The sequence below is a fragment of the Plectropomus leopardus genome, chromosome 16, assembly GCF_008729295.1.
Source record: "Plectropomus leopardus isolate mb chromosome 16, YSFRI_Pleo_2.0, whole genome shotgun sequence".
In the NCBI taxonomy this organism is placed as follows: domain Eukaryota; kingdom Metazoa; phylum Chordata; class Actinopteri; order Perciformes; family Serranidae; genus Plectropomus; species Plectropomus leopardus.
In genome coordinates, this window is record NC_056478.1 from 10386167 (window position 1) to 10405297 (window position 19131).

The following is a 19131-nucleotide window of genomic DNA, read 5'->3' on the forward strand; positions in this document are numbered from 1 at the left end:
ATAATTACTGGGCCCAAACAGCGAGCTGAGACTTTCGACGGCCGAGCCTGCTACTCCTGGTTTAGCGCTCTGCTAACTTGAATGTGGATAAAATGTTTTAATCATGTGTCTTTTCTAGACTTTCCAAATGTTACCAGACAGATCAAATCCTGACAGGGAATCGACTAATTTTAGCATTTCCTCATGCTCAAAAAAACGTTTTCAAATTTTACACGTCTCCTTTCCAGTGTAAGTCAATAGGAAACGGTCTTTTCAGGCCCAGTGACATCATGTAACTGACGCAGGAGCTATAATTACACTGTTTGGCCACTACAAAAATTGGCTTCAAAGCTCAGGACACTCCGGGAGAGATGTTTAGCCTTGCAACCATTTTCTCCAAGTGGTGACTCGTGATATTGCAGCAAAAAGAATCCCTGCGGTCCAAAAAGCATTTTCTCTTTTCATAGGCCATCACTGTTAAAGACACGTCTATAAACTGTTGACACGAAACCTCGAAATGCAAACAAGGTCAATTATGAATCTTTCTATTCTGAATTTTTGATCCATGATGTTTTGATTTTTGTAAAACTTTCCTTGAGGAGAAAAAGTTGATTTATAAACCCATAAAGCCATCACAATGAGTTGAGCGAGAACTTCTCAGCGGAAGAAACACTACTGCACACAGCGAGCCACATACCACGGAAGTAAACCCAGAAACTGGTTTTCATTGGACTAAATAGGTGCCATCTTCTGGTCTGGTATCTAGTTATTATTGCACATCTATGGGTAGAATACAGTAGCTAATATGAAATACTTTATAGTAGGCCTACTAATTAAAAAGACTGAACCGTCATTTTTACAAAAAAAAGATAATTAGCAATCAGCTCTTCAGTGTGCCTGCAAGCATGAAAGACACATGATGTGCGATAAGTGAGTTATTAAATGATAACCCAAAACACAATCACAATTTGATGAAAGACTTTCTTATAAAGTCCTCCTGAATGCAAAATTGCCTTTGACTGCAGTTATTATGTAAAACATAAGAACTATACTCCAAAGGCCCCTTACTGTACATCATTAATTAGACCAATGTTCTCACACAGCAGTAAAACAGCTTTATCTCCTCTACTGTAAGAAAAGCGTCCAGAGAATGAAATGGGATTAGCACACTGGGGTTATTTTACGGGCAGACATTATTACACAGACGTTTGAGTTTTGTTCCTGAATGACTTCCTGTATTCTAGCCTATTTATAGCTGGCACCCCACAGTGAAAATTGTGCTAATATTTGCTCTGCAGACAGTGACAGTTGGTTGGTGTGAGGTTGTGCAGGAGGACTGAGCCAGATAAGCACACAGTATCTTTTTTTCTAAAAAAAAAAAAAAGGTAATAACCATTGCATTTCCAGGGTGCAGAATTCAAACTGTATAGTGGCATCACAACAACCCAAAACATTCAGTGACAATGTTTGAGCCCAGAAGACTGAGCTAAAACACTGTGATGTGTGACTGGGATGTCCCTACAGCAGCACTTTTCCATGTCAGCGAGGTAAAGATGAGGTCACCAAGAAACGAAACAAAAGTTTAACACCACACATTACTTCCTACTCAGTTAAGATGTCATTATTTACAAAGTAAGAGGTGGAAAAGAGCTGTCGTTAACGCGTAGTTTAGGTTTAGGCACAAAAAACACTTTATTATGGTTAGGGAAAAGATCACGTTCTGGCTTTAAATACCGACATGACTACAGATGTGGCAGATTAAAGTTCATAATCATTTTTGAAGCCATATGGTTCATTTGAGGGCACTGACAAACAACCTATCGCTGTTTAGGTTTGGCCATGTGTTGGTCTAACTGCTTTATCAGAAAAGCTTGTGTGAAGGCATTTAAACACTCATTTATCTGCTTCACAATGCTCTAATTAATCAAACACAACGCTGCCAGAGGGGAGACTGTTTGTTATACAAGCTGTTTGCAATCTCCTGACAGTTACAGTTTATCATTGACCAAACGGCATCAAATATGGAGGTGACTCGTACGGTAAATGTCCGTCGCAGTGCCTCGGATCATTTTTATTGAGTGACTCAGCTGCTGTTTGTGTATGTCTGACATGTAGACCGCTGCTGTGTGATAAATTAATACTTTTGAGATTTCCATATGGGTCTGAAGAACAGAGGGCAATTTTTCTACCCAATAACCTGTGCACATATTTCAACCTACAGTTATTACATTTTCAAAGCTATTTTAGTCACTGAGCAGGGAAAAGCAAAAATAAATTATGAAGAGAGGAGCTCCATCAACGCCTGTATTACGGAGTACAATAAGGTTCACTAGAAAGAGTAAAATCATGCCAAATAACATAACCACATTAACAATGCAGATACTGGAAAAAATCTTTCCTCACGGCTATTTATTCATAAAGTATAATTGCTCCGCACCGTGAAAGGATTGTTTTCATTAGCAATTCAAACAGGGCACGATTCTCTCTTTGCTGATACAGATCTTTTCCCCCTGGAGTCTCCTGGCTCCCGTTTCAACATCTTCATCAACTATAAATAGCTCCCTCGACACAAATCCATTCATGAAACAACAGGTTAATATTTACAAGGTTCCCACGGTCATGGAAAACCTGGAGAAGTCATGGATTTTCATAATCACATTTTCCAGGCCAGGAAAGTCATGAAACTAGTGAAAATCATTTAAAGTTTGGGAAAAATCATGGAAATGTGTAATGAATCAAATTACATCACTGTAACATAACTGTGAATTTATTTTCTGTAGCTGATGACGTACCGTAGCTCTGATATGCATCAGCGTGTGACAACTTTTGGTTTTGTTATGTTTTGTTTATTTGTTCATCATGAAAGTCTCTTTATTTTCTCCCAATGTTCCATCGCTCCCTTCATGTTCGCCCATAAGCCAAGTTGAATAATTTTGTAAGCAGTTTTAGCTTAAGGGGAGGAGCATACTACTTTAAATGGATGTGCTTTGTATTTATTTTACCACAGTTTTTTAAAGAAAACATGCCTTTTAAATGTGCAGGTTTTAAAAGCATGTTTTCTTTAAAAAAGAAAAAAATGCATGCAATTTTTTTGTAATTTTTGGGGGTTTTATAAAAAAACAAAAAGTAATACAGTTTGGAGATTTTTTTAAATAAAAAAAACAGGTTTGGAAAGTGTGTTTTCTTTCAAAAATATTGGTGACCTTTTTGCCTCCTTTTTTTTGCTGATTTCTTTTTCTTTAAATTTTTGAAATGCATGATTTCTTTTTTAAAAAAATGTCAAAATGACACCTAACAGAAACTGTAAAAACAAAAATGTTTACATTTCTGGTGGTCCTTGAACACATCACGCGGGATGCTGAAATTATGTTTGAATGAAGTTTGAATCTTCTATGTTAGAAAACATTGGGCGGGTGGGACAAGAAAAAAAAAACTGGGGTCTTAGTTTTTCAATTTTGTCGATGACGGTATGCGGGAACCCTATATTTAATATTTTATTCAAAGGTAACGCTGTGACACTAAAGAAAAAATCAAAATTCCAAGTTTACACTGATCCTGATCTCTGAGTGCCAGGAAAACAGCACTTTGCTCCAGCAATCATTAGCTTCCGCATCCATTATCGCACCGAAGCAAAACAAGTCACCTTCAAGAGCTGCTGATCTCATTAGAGACAGTGTATCTGTGCCCCTTTAACAGATGAGGGCTTCCCACAGGAGTCCCCTCTAATGCAGTACAACACTTTACACCCTTCCAGCTGAGTGATGGATGCTCGTCTGACGCAGCCGGATTCTTCAGCTTCTCAGGCCTCACGTCTCTGGAGAATCAGAGGGTGTTAAAGGGGCAATCAATGTGAGTGCTTTAGCTGTGCAGTTTGGAAATAACTCATTCAAACTAGATTATAGATATTTTTCTGGTTTATTTTTGCTTATATTAGTGTTAAGGTAAAAGATTGGGGGGCTGGATTTGACTGCAGGTTCATGTGAGGACTGTATAAATAAATGACGTAACTACTATGACATCACCTGCTGGTTTGTGGACCGGCCGTTTTGAAGCCTCATGCTTGGCATTTCGGGTATCGGCATGCTGGGTTTTTTGGAGCCAGAAGTAACCACATTTGGATGAGAGGTTGGAGATGTGGAGGAGCGAGGGGTCAATCTGACTCAACATTGTAGCAGCAACTCACAGACAGTCTGTCACTAAAGCGCACCTGCCATTAAATATGTGTAACTTTAAACCTTAATAAAATTTAAACATGCAAGTTGTTAAAATATTCACCCCCATACAGTCATCAATGTTGAAATTAGCTATAAAGACCAAACAGACAAACAGACATTACCACCAATAGAGTCATGCGGCTACATAAAATCATATTTAGTTTCTGTGACAGAGATTGATCTCCCATGTTGCTCCCTGGGAGCACTGTGCTATTTCTAGCATGTTTTATTTAAAAAAAATAAATAAAAAAAACTTGCACAAGAGGTGCAAGTGCTTCTATTTTTCATCTTTTTTTAGCCTTTCAGATGTTGCCTGACAGGTGATGCCATGGGCCTGCAAATCACTACAACAATCCCCGTGGAAATCAGGCCCTTGTATTCATGTTATGACCTTAGACAACTTAGCCAAGGGCATCTAAAAATCATTTGTATGTAAAATAGATGTGAATAATTTAAAACAGAAAATGATAAACGGAAAGATTTCCTAATTGATCAAGGCAACTGAGAAGCAGACGCATTTTTCAGCGGCTCTTTAAAATGAATCACCATCATCTAGCTTCATAATTAATATCAGGGCGATCAGAGGAAACTGTTCAAAAGCTAATTCTCTAATCTCAGCTGGTTTAAACATCATCAGCTCATCTCAATTCGTTTGACACCACGACATCAAGATAACTTCTAATGGGCTTTTTGTGCAACAGCACGCACGCTGTGCTTTTATGCAGCACTACAGAAGTTTTCCATTTCCACTTTGACAGTATGAAGTTATTTTTAGGAGTGGGTTCCTCGGCTCCTGGTGCTGAGCCCAGATGGGGACATGATGTGTCAGAAATGGGAGTCTGAATTTTTCAGAGGAACAGAGCACGAAGATGGGATTTAGCTCTCCTGTGGAGGAGCAGGTTCAGCTGATAGGTGCGCACACACAGGCACCTGCAGTATTTAATCTCTCTCTCTCACACACACAAACACACACACCAACAGAATAACAATAGAAAACATGCTCAGAAAGACTCTTACAGTGGAGTGACAGCATATCCCATTTCACAGACAGCTGCCACAGACATCAAATAGAAAGAGGACTCGGGTGTTAGGACTTCATCGTGCACGCTGAACAGGAAGCTGGATGGTGCATGTGTGTGCGTGTTGTTGCAGCATCTCTCCCAAGATAGGGTCTCTCAGTTTCCTTGTGTTGCATAATTCACTTCACTTCAGGGCCGGGGAACCTTGTTGGTGCTAAAAACACTCCAGAGAGACTGCACAGAGCAGCATAATAATGAGCTGTATATAAGACACTAAATGTGTGGTTTCATTACACGTGTTAGCGTTTATGGAGGGGAAACTGGAACTCAACTGAAAGAGCAGTGCAGCACCCAGACAGTCTAGCACTGACACACTAGAGTTAACTTGTAATTCATCTTCACAAAAGGCAGCGGTTGGAAGCATGTTTTAGTTTATTGTCTAAATAATTACATTTGCAATGCGAACGTAAAGTAAATCACGATTACTTTCCACCACCCAGAGACTAACGTTATCAGAGCGGGGCGGTGATGAGCAGTAACGTTAACAAACGGAGCAAATTAAGCAACTTCGACCAGTTCTGTGATGAGGAAAATAACTCTATGCTCAGTCCGTTTTACCAAAGCAGCAACCTCCGGGGCTGAAAAGCCAACAGAAGTGCCAAAAACTGCAGTTTCTCTAATGGCCACTTAAAGCTGGCTCCGAAACAGAGTAAATCCTACAGACTCTCATTTTTAAAATGCCCAACTTTGCTACAGAAATAAACATGTTTACAGCCTAATACAAAAATTGGTTTTGGTCTCTATAGCTAATTTCCCTGTTCAAGAAAAACTTGAAGGAGAAATTTGTTAATGTTTCACAACAATATAAAATAGATATTAGAGAGAGAATTGTGGCATTGGCTATTATATATAGAACAAAAAGCTTCTGAAGTTGATTTTTTTAAAATGATTTTCATGAGAATTAAGGTTATTTCAAAGGTTGTTTTATTAATTTGTATGTTTGATTTTGTGCTCCTTCAGAGTCAATGAAGGTCTGAATGACTTTAACACAGGTTAGTTATTTTCATAAAGAAGATTTCTTTGTTTGCCTGGCACAAAAGGAGGAATAAATAACAACAAAAAACACATAAACAGTTACAAAAAAAAGGTATGTGTATCGGCCAAACTGATATTTCAAACACTGATATTGTGCTGGAATTTCACAACTGGTGCATCCCTGGCAGAGAAGGATGCCCTCATGGCCACTGATGTTAAACTGGCTAACAGCGATAAAATTTAATCTTAAACAACCTGGACGGCTTTAAAGAAGAATATATGTGTAACCAAACATAAACACTTACTTCACACACTATATATATCCTGTAAACCAGGAGAAAGTGTTATACACCTGCCATAACGCAAGTCTCAAGGGTCTCACAAAGAAAATCAATATAGAATATGATGTGGAGCAGTTTTTAATAACATGAGGCCGAGGCTTTTAAATCAATATTTGTGGAGTGCAACAGTGAAGAAAATATACTCGCAGCATCATATGTAACAGGCACAAGACAAGCAGGTGAAAGAGTGAAAAAATCACCATAATGAAAAATTGAATTCCGTACATGAGCGCTCAGTTAAAATTGAGTTATTGGAGGATAATTTTCATCCCAAGATACAACAAAATCAATATAGTAGTTGTTGTTAGAGAGAAATTTGAGGTAACATTTGCAGTAACCTTTTTAACAAAATGAAAAATATGTTATAAAAGATTAAACTGAACCCCCTGTACAAACACAGACATCTTGTTAGATCCTTTTAAACATCCTTTTTACTAAATGTCCCGTTATCCTTAAACCACAAGGAAGAATTAGGGTGAATTTCTTGGGCACGTTGGGGATTTTAAGGCATTAATAGAGAAATGATAGTTGTGGAATAAAGGACAGGAGGGCTCCCGCTAAGCTTTGATTAAAGCCAGACCTCTGACAAAGAAAGAATGAGGCATTATTAAATTTCAAAATACCCATAGCAACTGCAGGATTAAAACGCAAGACGACAAGTGTGACAAGAGGAGCATTCAGTGTGGTGAAGCACTTGTCATCCTAGTGTGAGATCGAACAGCATTGTTCTCACCTGCCCAAACAAACCATAAAAAAGGCTCCAGAGTTTCATTTAACCTGCTCCAGGCACATTTGGTGTGACAATATCCTAAATCCAAATAATGAGTGCCCCCTCCTGACAAACCAAACAGCACCTTTGTAACCTGGAGTCATGGGAGGACAATAAAAAACAGACAGATAATAAACTGATATTAAATCCACACAAAATATACTGTATCAGAATTTTACAGCAGGCTACTGACTGGAAAGACATAAATATACAGGCTAACAAAACCAAGACAGTCTTAATGCTAATGTCATAACATGCTCGCAAAAAAGTGTCCCAGGCATTTTTCTGAAGGCCGACCAGGAAGCTAATTTTGCCCTGGTTCCCTCGTCAAAAAACCTATGGGATTTTTTCATTAGATTTTGTTTCTTTGCACAAAATAAACTCTGGTAAACAAACATTTATGATACTTACATGTTTTGTTCAGCAAGATAATCTTCATACATGAACACCACTTTAAGGATTTTTGAAGCCTTGATGCAATCAGAACCAGATGTAAAAAAAAAAACTATTTCTAGGCTGACTACACTATGGTTGCGTTGCCACCGCTACAAGGTTGTAAAGCTGTAATCGGCATGATGACGTTTTGTCTCATTTAGCCACTCGTTAGCAACCGCCTTTTTTAAGACACGACACCTTCAAAGTTTGCAAGTAGGGTATTAGTTACTTACATTAGTAAGTAAGTAAGTATTTAATGTCATAGAACAAAACGTGAAAGTCTCTTCAGCTTGTGTTAACTTTATGTCAGAAATCTCACCAAAAAACCCACTGAGAAAAGTGAACCGGTGGTCCTAAAATACTAATTCATTTCCAGGTTTTAGGACTAATTTTTTGGGTTCTCTATGGTAATGTTAACATGCTGATGTTTAGCAGATATCATTTTTACCATCATAGTTTAGCACGTTTGCATGACAAAATTGCACTTAAAGGAGCTGTATCGTGATTCACAGCATAGTGATGATTCAGTCTGAGCCGAGAACATCTGCTTATGGTTCTCAATGCTAACAGCATGAACAATGCTAACAACAGCAACAGTGCTGAGAGAGCTAATGGTGTTAACCTGGGGGGGGAACCAGAGGCATAAATTAGCATAAACTGCCTATAATCATCCGAGTGCAGTGCAGAGTGGCAGCAATAAGCCAACATTAGCCAACATACACATTGGGAATCACATGCATTTACACGCACACAAAGTCAAACTATCTACCACAACAAAAAACAGAGGAGCTCAGATTACAACCAGGCTCATCTGGAGAGCCGCTCAGCTTTGCTCTGCTTTTTTCCCAGTGGCCACTCGCAGTATTGCAGCAGAAAATCCCCTGCAAGAAATCTGCTGCAGCCAAACTTGTGAAACTGTTGCCAGGATGCCTCCAAATGCAAAGGTCAATTATAATTCTTTAAATCATAAGGTTTTATTTTTGTAAAGCTTTCTATGTACCAAGAAAAGCAATTTAAAAATCTGTCATGATATCACAAAATAACCTAGAAATGTTTTTGGCACATGTGCCAGGCGAGCAATTCCATAGGACTGAAAAGGTGGCATATTGGTGTCCGGTATCTAGTTATTATCATACATCTATGCTACACACACAGGGACTCACATGCACAAATATGCATGCACAGCCAGTCTGTCTATGACACACAAAAAACAGAGAAGCTCAGATTACAACACACATACACGTCATGTGCCTTTATTCTGTGCTCAGAAAGCCAATACTCCATTCTATAATAGTTGTTTGGTGCTGTATAAATGTTCTGAATGTCGCATACAGAACCTTTAAAAGTACAAAGTACAGCTATTGGACATGAAATGTTGACCTGATGATGAGATTAGACGAAATGTCATGGTATCAGAAAAGTTACAACCCATCCTGAAAGGGACAGCAACGTCTAAACACAATTTCATGGCAATCCATGTAATAGTGGTTGAGATATTTCAGTCAGAAGCACACTGGAGACAGAAAAACACAAACTGACATCCCTAAAGCCTCGCCACTAAGTGCAGTTTGGTAATAGAAGAGCATAATAACAATATGCAATCTAATGTTGGAGATACAAAATAGGAAATGATGGAAAAATGCCTGTCACTGAAAGTGTGTATAAAATTCTACAGAAATTAAAAACTAAATGGGGAAAAATAGAGCCAAGCAGGGAGCAGACGAATACAAAGTCTGTGCAGAGCTGTCACCGAGGTAGCTGTGCTTTTGACAATAATCCAACTAATCACACTGTTGGGGGGATTTAGCTCATGTCGTTCTCTTCCGACCAAAGTGGAAAAAGTCAAAAAGGTCATGCACTCACACAAAATCCTTTATCTACTATTATTCATACAACTACACAAATCTGCATTTGAACATCACGTTCACTGAGTCTGTTTGTCAAATTTCCCACGCGCTAAAAGATGGAAATAAATGGCTTTGAAGTACTTTTTGAAGTGAAAATGTTTGTAGAATCTATTTAAGACCAAAACCTGATTATCTGATGATAATTGTGAGCTTTTTGAGTCATAATTTCAAAAGCACCCCGAGGGACACACAATGGTCTTAAATAACTTCAATCATCAATGCAATGCAAGCAATGACTCAAAACTTCAGCCGCTGCAGATCTTAGAGGAAAGTAACCTGTCTAATTGATTTCTTATTTCAAAGCACGTTCCATGAAAAACTCATTAGCAGCACTTCATCATCTAATCTATCCCCAGTCTGTGACTGGTGAGGCTGATAAGTGTGCGAGCATGAATTATGCAGCATATAGGTGGGAAATCTGCTCCGTTAAATGATCGTCTGATTCACTGAAGCTCAGATAGCAGCACATATTGAATTTAACTGGTCTTATAAAAGACGGTGTGCATATTCTATACAGATCTTAGTGAGTGTAAGATGCGATAACTGTTTCTTCATTAAAAATAACTTGAAATGCTGGACAGTATACACACTATAACTTCAACCTTGCTTTTTGTTTTTTATTCTCTTCTGTTTGTCTTCTCTCAGTGTGTGTGTGCGTGTGTCTGTGTGTGTTTGTGTGTGTTTAACTGTAAAACAGTGCTTGCTGTAAAAGGTCATGTACTGTATGGAAATTCAACCTTTCCTGTAGACATCATGTTAAATAAATCCCGGGCCTGGCCACTGAAAGCATATCGTTCAGGCGATGCAAAGAGAATGCAAATTAGTTCCACTGTGAACTTCTTCATAGCAAAGTTTGAAGATTATACAGAGTGAACTGGGACACTGTCATTTTTTCAATGGTTTAGGCAGCTAGAGCTGAAACAATTAGTAGATTGACAATAAAATAATCTGCATATATTTTGGTGAGACTCAGCTAGAAATTCTACGTGCAATACATCTGTTTAATGTTAAAATGGAGGTCTTTCTGAATTGTCCCTGACAGATAAACTAATAAATATAAAAGCAACTAGAAAAGCACACTCAGCAGAGTGCAGATCTCTGCCAGACAGCCAAGTGACCATCCCGGCTGATTGCAGTCAGTCAGGTCAGTTCTTGTAATTCTAGCAGACACAGAAGAGCTCAGAGGTGTCTTAGAAGCTAAAAAAAAAATGCGTCTTGTCTATTTTTGATGGAGCAGCGTGTTACACAGAGCAGGTCAAGTTTTCTTATATATGCACTATATATGACACTATAGGCAGGCACTATATATGATATATACGTGCAATATAATTATGAGAATGATAACTAAAGTCAAAAATCTTTGATCCACGTCGGTCATAACTAGACTTTTCACATTATCAACTTTGTCTCCATGCACCAGAGTAGGAAATAACAACAATAAACATAATTAAAATAGACAAGAAAAACACTTAACTGCCTGCATATTTACTCATGGTAGAGGTACAATTATCAAGGAAGAATTGCCAAAATTAACAAAATCTGCAAATCTACAAAATCAGGCAACAAAACACTTTGCTTCCCATGACTTCCCGTGTGGAATGAACGCGTGCAGCGGACTGAGCAAAACCAGGTCGCAGACATGACGGCCAGGTGCGCCAAGATGGGGCACGGTCAAGATGGCAAAGAAGATAACAAATGCAGCTCACGTATTTGTCTCATGACGTGCGTAACTTTAGTGGATCATAACATATTTGGAATAGAATTAATCTGCAGATGCTTCGGTTCTAAATGAGACCAAACTTTTCTATAAATGTCAGATGTTGAGAGACAACAAAGGTAAAAATGTGGCCCTCAACAGACTCGGTAAAGATTGGTTACAGGGAGGTTGAAGTCAGCAGTCTGCAATGGTAAAAAAACAGTCAACAAAAAGGGGGTTTCAAAAATTCTTAATCACCGTGACCACGAGAGATGCTTGAGCATACAGACATAAATACGAACACAAGCTATCAGGATAATTGGTCGAGTAGTTTGTGAGATAAGATACAGACAGACAAATACACACATTTACTCACACATACACAACCATATGCATGATCCCAGGATGAAACACAGCAGAAATGTATATATATATATTTGTTTTATATAATTTTAAAGTCAATATTGGCTTTTGAATTGTTGGTTGGACAAAAAAATACCAAGACGTCACTTTAGACATTTTTCCCTTTTTTCAATCTCATCAACCAAACAATTAAGCTAATAACTGGAAACAAAACTGGCAGATAAATCAAGAATGATAATACTGGTTAGTTGCAGCTCTATGAGCACTCAGATAACACACAATGGGCAGACAAACACAAATCTATCTGCTTGGTTGGACACCAATCCGGCTGGTAGGAAAATATGTTTTCTGTAATTTGCTAAATCTCTCTTTGAATGGGCTTCCCAGTCCGCACAGACAGATTATACTGTATTTGGTGCCCAAAGCAGCATTGATGACACTTAAATCCGCATCATAACACAAATACAAATGCTCCATCAGTCCCCAATTATCAGATCCTCATCTTTTTATATCACATTGAAAGGAGAGGATTCCCCTGTAATTTGCCACACACTAATCCCAGCATTCATCCCTCTCACTCCTAACACATCGATGACATTCTCTTTGTCATTATCCAGTATATTCCCATGATTCCCTCCCTTTGCTTCTGCTTCTCCTCCTCTTCCCTGGTGTGTCCCTGACTCACCGCTTCCCGACTTGTAACGAGCCATCGAGAGATAATTGCTCCTCGAGGGTCAGCGCTAACTGACACCACTGGCTCCTGCGTGCCATTCAGTCAAGCCCATGTCAGCTTTAATAGAACCGCAGGCTGTGTTCACTGCCAGAGCTCCCAACCAGTCGAACCTAATGACTGTTGAGTCCACTAATTTCAGATCAAGCTCCTCTCTGCAGTGCAAAGCACAGCAATATAAACTGCATATTTTCACATTTTTCTCACAGCAATAACGCACGCCCGAGATGTGTGTTCAAGCACTAAAAGGAGCTCCTTATATTCCGTTTTTGTCTTTGATATTGATCACACAGCTGTGCAACCACTAACAGAATTACAAGAAAAACAACAAGACCCAAGGACATAGTTTTACTGGATTCAACTGAGTCTGTCCCAAAGCTACATAATTTTAAATTGATGCAGACTGTACAGCACGGACGTCCTTGGTGCCAAGGGCAAGTGTGTGTGACTTCTGAGACACAGAAAGGTCTGCGCTGCTTCTGTGTGACGTGATCCAAAGAGAAGGCTTGTTCTCCGGGCACATGCTGTGTCCTCTTCCGTCCTGCCAGTGGCTTTGACCTCAACAGATGACGACGCACGGCCACAAGAGGCGATGGGGAAGTGTCAGTTTTCTGCTGGTTATAGAACTGAAGACTGACTTCATGCATGTCCAGAAATAGATCTTTTTATCTTAGTGAGCCGTGAAAATTAGATTATTCTGCCAGCAGTAGTGCTTGTGAAAAGTGTGCCTCTTTAAATGGCGAGTGTACTTAAATATAGTAACAGATCATCATGGCTCTTACGTACTTCTCATGTCTCATCCTGGTTGTGCAAATACAGAAAAAGATTTTTGGTTGTAATAGTTACTACCGGCACTAAGATTAGTCAGCAGGATACAGTATTTAAAAACGCACATTAGGAATGCCACAGCTGTTGTTACACTAAAGTGCTTCTGAACATGATGCATCAATAATGTTTAAATTTTTGCTCTTTCCAGGCATTAAGAAAGGTAACACTGGCTAGCCTCACCAATCTGTTGAAATAATGGCTTTTTGGTCGTACAGGCATAGGTAGCCATTATGTAAATGTTCTTTAGGGCTTTAGTCAGACTTGACAGGGCACTTGGGAAAATAGCCACAATGTTTGTGCAATATATGGCACCTATAGTGCCTGAGAGAAAGCAGGAAAGTAACAGCATCCAGGAAGAAAGTGTTGCCTGTTCTTTCACAGGCTGCATCAGCGCTGCATTTTAAACATTATTTAGTCAAGAAAGCCTTAAATAAAAAACCCAGTGTACGTGAAGGACGCTCACCCACTGTTCTCACAGTGAATTCCTTAATACATGCTCTCATCAATTTCTAAAGTTATGAGACAGCACATCCTGTTGCCTTTTCATGATGTAGCCAAGCATAAAATGACATTAAGGTAATTTGGACTCTGATATTCAATTCAAGTCAATTTAATTTTATTCCTAAAGTCTAATATCACAAACAATTTTCCTCAGAGGGCTTTACAACATACGACCCCCCCTGTGCTTGGACCCTCACAGCAGATAAAGAAAAACTCACTCCCAATAAAAACCCTTTAACAGGGAAAAAATGGTAAAAAATAAAAATAAAAACTCAGAAAGAGCAGCTGAGGGGGGATTCCTTCCCCAGCAGTGCAATAGATGTGTGTACAGAACAGATGTATTTGTTCACATGGTGTATGTAGGGCTTTTCTATTGTGATAAGGGACTAAATACTGTCTAAATTTTTTGCAGTATCATAAGTGATGTAATTTCCTTGCCTTTCAAGCTATTCTAGATTTAACTTTACCCACTTAGTCATTTTGAAGGTAACAGTTCAGATGATTATTCCTCAAAAATCTTCCATAATATTTTGTGAAAGCACCTATAGTCAGCTCTACAATATTGTCACAATATCAAGATATTTGGTTAAAAAAAAAAATCAACATTGAAGGTATATAATTTAAAATTTAAAAAAAAAGATAAATATATCATGTTTAACTTTTCTTTTCTTGGTTAGTATCAGAGAACAGCTGACTGTAGAAGAAGGTGCGAGAAGGTGCAGCTGTTATCAATGTATCAATACTGAATGGAAAATGAGTACTGAATCGCCGGCCAAAAATATTGTGATATTTGACTGTTTTCATATCGTCCAGCTCTGGGTTTGGGTTAAGCATTTTGCTGGATTTTAGCTTCTAATCAAAAATGCAGAGAGGGGAGTCTGATTATTATTGAGGCTGTATCGTTTTTCACTCCATGAAGGCAAACAATCTTTTTTTAAGACTGATTTGACTTGAGAAGAGTTTCCTCGACAACTTTAAATTGGCTCATTCCCAGTTTCTTCCAGCTTATTAACCCACTTTAACTTTCTTTGTGCATAAGAAGTGATAGTTAAGTGATAGAGTCTTAATGAGGCAAACAAGACATGCATAATACCTTGCTGCTGCAGCCTTTACTTTAACGTAAGCGCATTCAAATCAGACTTGAGCTGTGTCGGATGTGTAACCGGTCTGACCTAGTAAGATTCCTGTCATGACTTAAACATAGAAGTGGCCCAGATGCTGAGTGGAACATTATTCAGACTACAGACAGACATTAACCTAATGAGGTGCGTGTCTGAAAGGGGGGTTTGGGACACAAGAGTCACTGACCAAAGTGCTGGTCAAGGAGAAAGTTTGACCTTACAGTGGCGTCTGCAGAAAGGTCAGCCGGTAACCAAATTAATCATGCCTGTATGTTTTGCAAAAGTTTTTCACATGTGCGTTTAAGTTGTGTGCTCCCATAAAAAACACTACCCAAGCATGGAAGGATTAATGAAACGGCTTACCAGGCACAGACCCAGGGACCTAAACTGTCAGTGGGGGGCGCCCTGGCCCTCTCCTGCAAAATGTCACTGAAATTAATATGTATTGACCAGGAAGAAATTCAAAATGATCACAAAGAGATACAGAGGAACTACAGGGACATGAAAACTAAACAACAAAACAACCACACAGGGATACAAAATCGCTGCAAACAGGGGCAAAACAACCTAAAACAAGACATAAAACAACAACAATAACAAAAAAACACCAAAGAATTACCTCAGAGACACGTAAGTACTACAAAGAGACACAAAACAACCACAAGTGGGCACAAAATGACGTAAAAGCTACCAAAGGACCTCAAGGAGACAGAAAGAAACCTCAGCTAGACACAAAATAACATCACGAAGGCACATTACCTCAAAGAGACACAAAACTACACAGAAACATAAATGACCTCAGAGAGACACAAAATAACTACGAAAGGTGATGAAGCAATCTAAACAGAGACATATAACAATAGAAAAGGCACTGAATTACCCCAGAGACCCAAAACGACTACAAACGGACACAAAATAACTACAAAAGGGGCAGAACAACCACAAAGAGACACAAAATGACCAAAAAAAGAGACAAAATTAACTCAAAGAGACACAACATAACCTCAAGGAGACACAAAGCTACTACAAAAAGACACAGATGACCTTAAAGACAAAATAACTAAAAAAGGGGCAAATAACCAAAAGAGAGACATAAAACAACAGAACAGACATAGAATGACCTCACAGAGACACAAAAGGACTTCGGAAGGACTACAAAGACACATTGCCCCATTGTCTAATAATCCACATCATTCAATCGAATGCTTCGGTCTCTTCTCACCTTCACGCTCCTGTCTTATTTAGAACAAAGCTCTAACGCTAATGCTTTAACGCCTAATCTTTCAACAGAAACTCAAATGCCCTGATGGTATTTAAAATTGATTGTGATATTGATTTTCCATCACACGATCGAGCAAGTCCTCACATAATGTCTCTGCATAATCCCACTATTAAACAACTTGGCAAGCCTCAGTTACTAAACAAAGTTTGTCCACAGATCAACTGTATACTGTCATTAACTGTGGCTATTTCACTGAGGTGACCGTTCCTCCCAGCTGCATACAGGACACAAATAATTCAGCCCTTTTTTCCAACTTTAATCACACCTAATTTGTGTGAATGTGCGAAGCAGCTGCAACGTTGCCTTATTTGCATTCCGACAGCCGGCTTTGACGCATCGCCACATGCTGGCATACAGACGCTGTCCTCCCTCCAAATTGCCTGCTAAGTAGCTCCTGGACATCAGCAGTCACCCTGTCTGTCTGAACCGTTTGTGACTGCTCTGTGCACATTTTTCCAGCCTGATTCCTCTGGTGGCTCTCAGACACAAACTGCTCCTGTCATCAGGCGCAGCTGGAATCTGCTCTGACAACATCATTCGGCTTTTTCCCCCTCTCTTTCTGATGCAAACAAAGTAAGAGAAGAAAAGCACAATGCTGAGGCTACCGCTAACAATGTGACACAAACAATGTCTTTCCAATAAAACATGTTGACGGTTTGTTTGTCAGCTTTTGTCATCATAAAGTCACCATGGTAATGATGGAGAATATGGGGATGTTGGCAGTGTTGAGGAAAATAATTACAACTCCCATCCATCAATGTTTGCACAAAAAACAACAGCAGAAAGTTTTACCTCAGCATGCATCAACAGCCAACCTCTTAAATAATTTAAAACAATCTGTCAGTGAGAGCAAAACCATCAGTGAGAGTCATTAAAGCCTGAATCCAATGATACCAAATTTACAGCCCGTGGGTGAAATCTGGCCTCCGATAGGGTGCCAGGTGGCCCCCAGACCATTATCTAATTCACAGTGAAAAATAATAAAAAGTGATTCATGCTGAAATTGTTCTTGAATTTTCAGTATACACAAGGTACTAGAGTGCATAAAACAGCATCAAAATAGAGCTTGTTTATCAAATAAAGTGCTGGTGGAGGATCCCCCGCACCCCGACAGAGGTCCTTGCTAAGCCCATAATGTCCAAAAATCCTAGAAATGTCCTGAAATCCTAGACACATCCTAAAATTCTTAAAATTTGCAAAAAATCCTAGAAATGTTGTAAAATCTAAGAAACGCCCTAAAATCCTAGAAATCCTTGAATTCTAGAAGCATCCTAGAATTCTATAAACATCCCAAAATCTGAGAAACATCCTAAAAGCCAAGAAACATCCTAAAATCTTAGAATTATCCAAAAGTCCTAGAAACGTCCTAAAGTCTGAGAAATGACCTAAAATCTTTAAAATGTCCTAAATTCCTAGAAAAGTTCTGAAATCCTGGAAACGTCCATAAATCCTAAAAATGTCCTAGAAACACATATGGAGCTGCTGCAACTGGCCCCTGGCCTCCTTTCACTTTGCAAAACTGACCTCAAAGCAAAGCAAGTTGATTACCCCTGCTCTAGTCCAGTGAGAAAACTCTTAAATCCCACACTCAATACCCAATAATATTCAATACTTTATGTAGAAAATTTCCTAGACAGAGTAAAGTAACCAAGCGCATTTTCCTGGATGTGAAATGAGTCAGTCATGTTTAATTAAAGCTGGCATGAGCTGCCAATTATTCACTAAGCAGGAATCCAGGCGAAAAAAACATCATGCTCGCATTTATGGCAGCAAGAAGCTCACAGGCGATGGAGCTGCAGGGAGGGAGCGTTCAAGACAACACTTCACACATCAGGGAGACAGCGGAGCTGCGGGCGGCAGAGCAGCCCCTCACTCTGTCCGTCACCAAGGGTGTGACGAGGTTTGACCCTTCACTCAGTACTCACACCCTCCTGTACTTCACACAGTAGTAACCAAAGAGCAACCATGCACATTTTCATCAACATTTCATGCAACATCTTCTGAATCATTTGAAAAAAAAAAAAGTAAACAATACAGTTATTCAAGTGCTATCAATCTATCCATCTACACTCGTTCGTAAATCATCTCCACGATAAACACCCAAAAGCTCAAGCTTTACTTTCATAACAAAATACTAGACAAAAACCATTCTAATCATTCTAAAAAAATATTTCTTAATATAGTCGGTATTCAGGATATCTGTAATTGTAAGATTTTGTTGTACAAATTGGCTAAGTGTTAGTATAGTAGGGGAGACCGGGGTTGGTTAGAGCACAGCTATTTTCTGGTCACGCGTAACATCAAATCGAATTGGCAGATATTGTCTCTAAAATGAAATATACTGAAATCTGCCAACATGCTTCTTTTCTGCTTATATATATGTGTATATATATACACACACATATATCAAAGTAAACATGTGGACAACATCAACCCTAAATTGAAGCATTTTTCTTATTTTGCACAATGACTAAACATTACATACATCCACTGACAAGCACTGTATTTTATGTCTACATCAGGCAGGGGGCCATCACTATGAGAGTACGCACAATATGATATTAATTCCACTACAAAGGAAACTTGATGATCATGTAAATTAGGTGGGGAAAATGGGGGATATATTGATTTAATTAAATTAAATAAATTAAAAAACTTTGTTTTCATTGTTTTTATTCTTTAAGAGTCGTGGTAACAGCTAAAAATATGTAAAAGTATGTAATACCATAATACCTGACACCATGATATTTTCTGAGATGGTTATCCGAACTGTTGCAACCCTATTAGAACAATTAATGCTTTATAAAAAAAAAACTTTCTTGTCACTGGACTTTTCAATGATTCGACTAATTTCCAGTATCATGTTGAAATAGCTGGTTTTCATTAATGCTACATATATTTATTTTGGAAA

General features: G+C 38.8%; 1 protein-coding gene across 1 annotated transcript in view; it reads right to left on the reverse strand.

Moving 5' to 3' along the window:
• The window catches only part of si:dkey-71h2.2 (low density lipoprotein receptor adapter protein 1), a 56556-nt gene that overhangs the window by 36863 nt on the left and 562 nt on the right, over positions 1–19131 (reverse strand).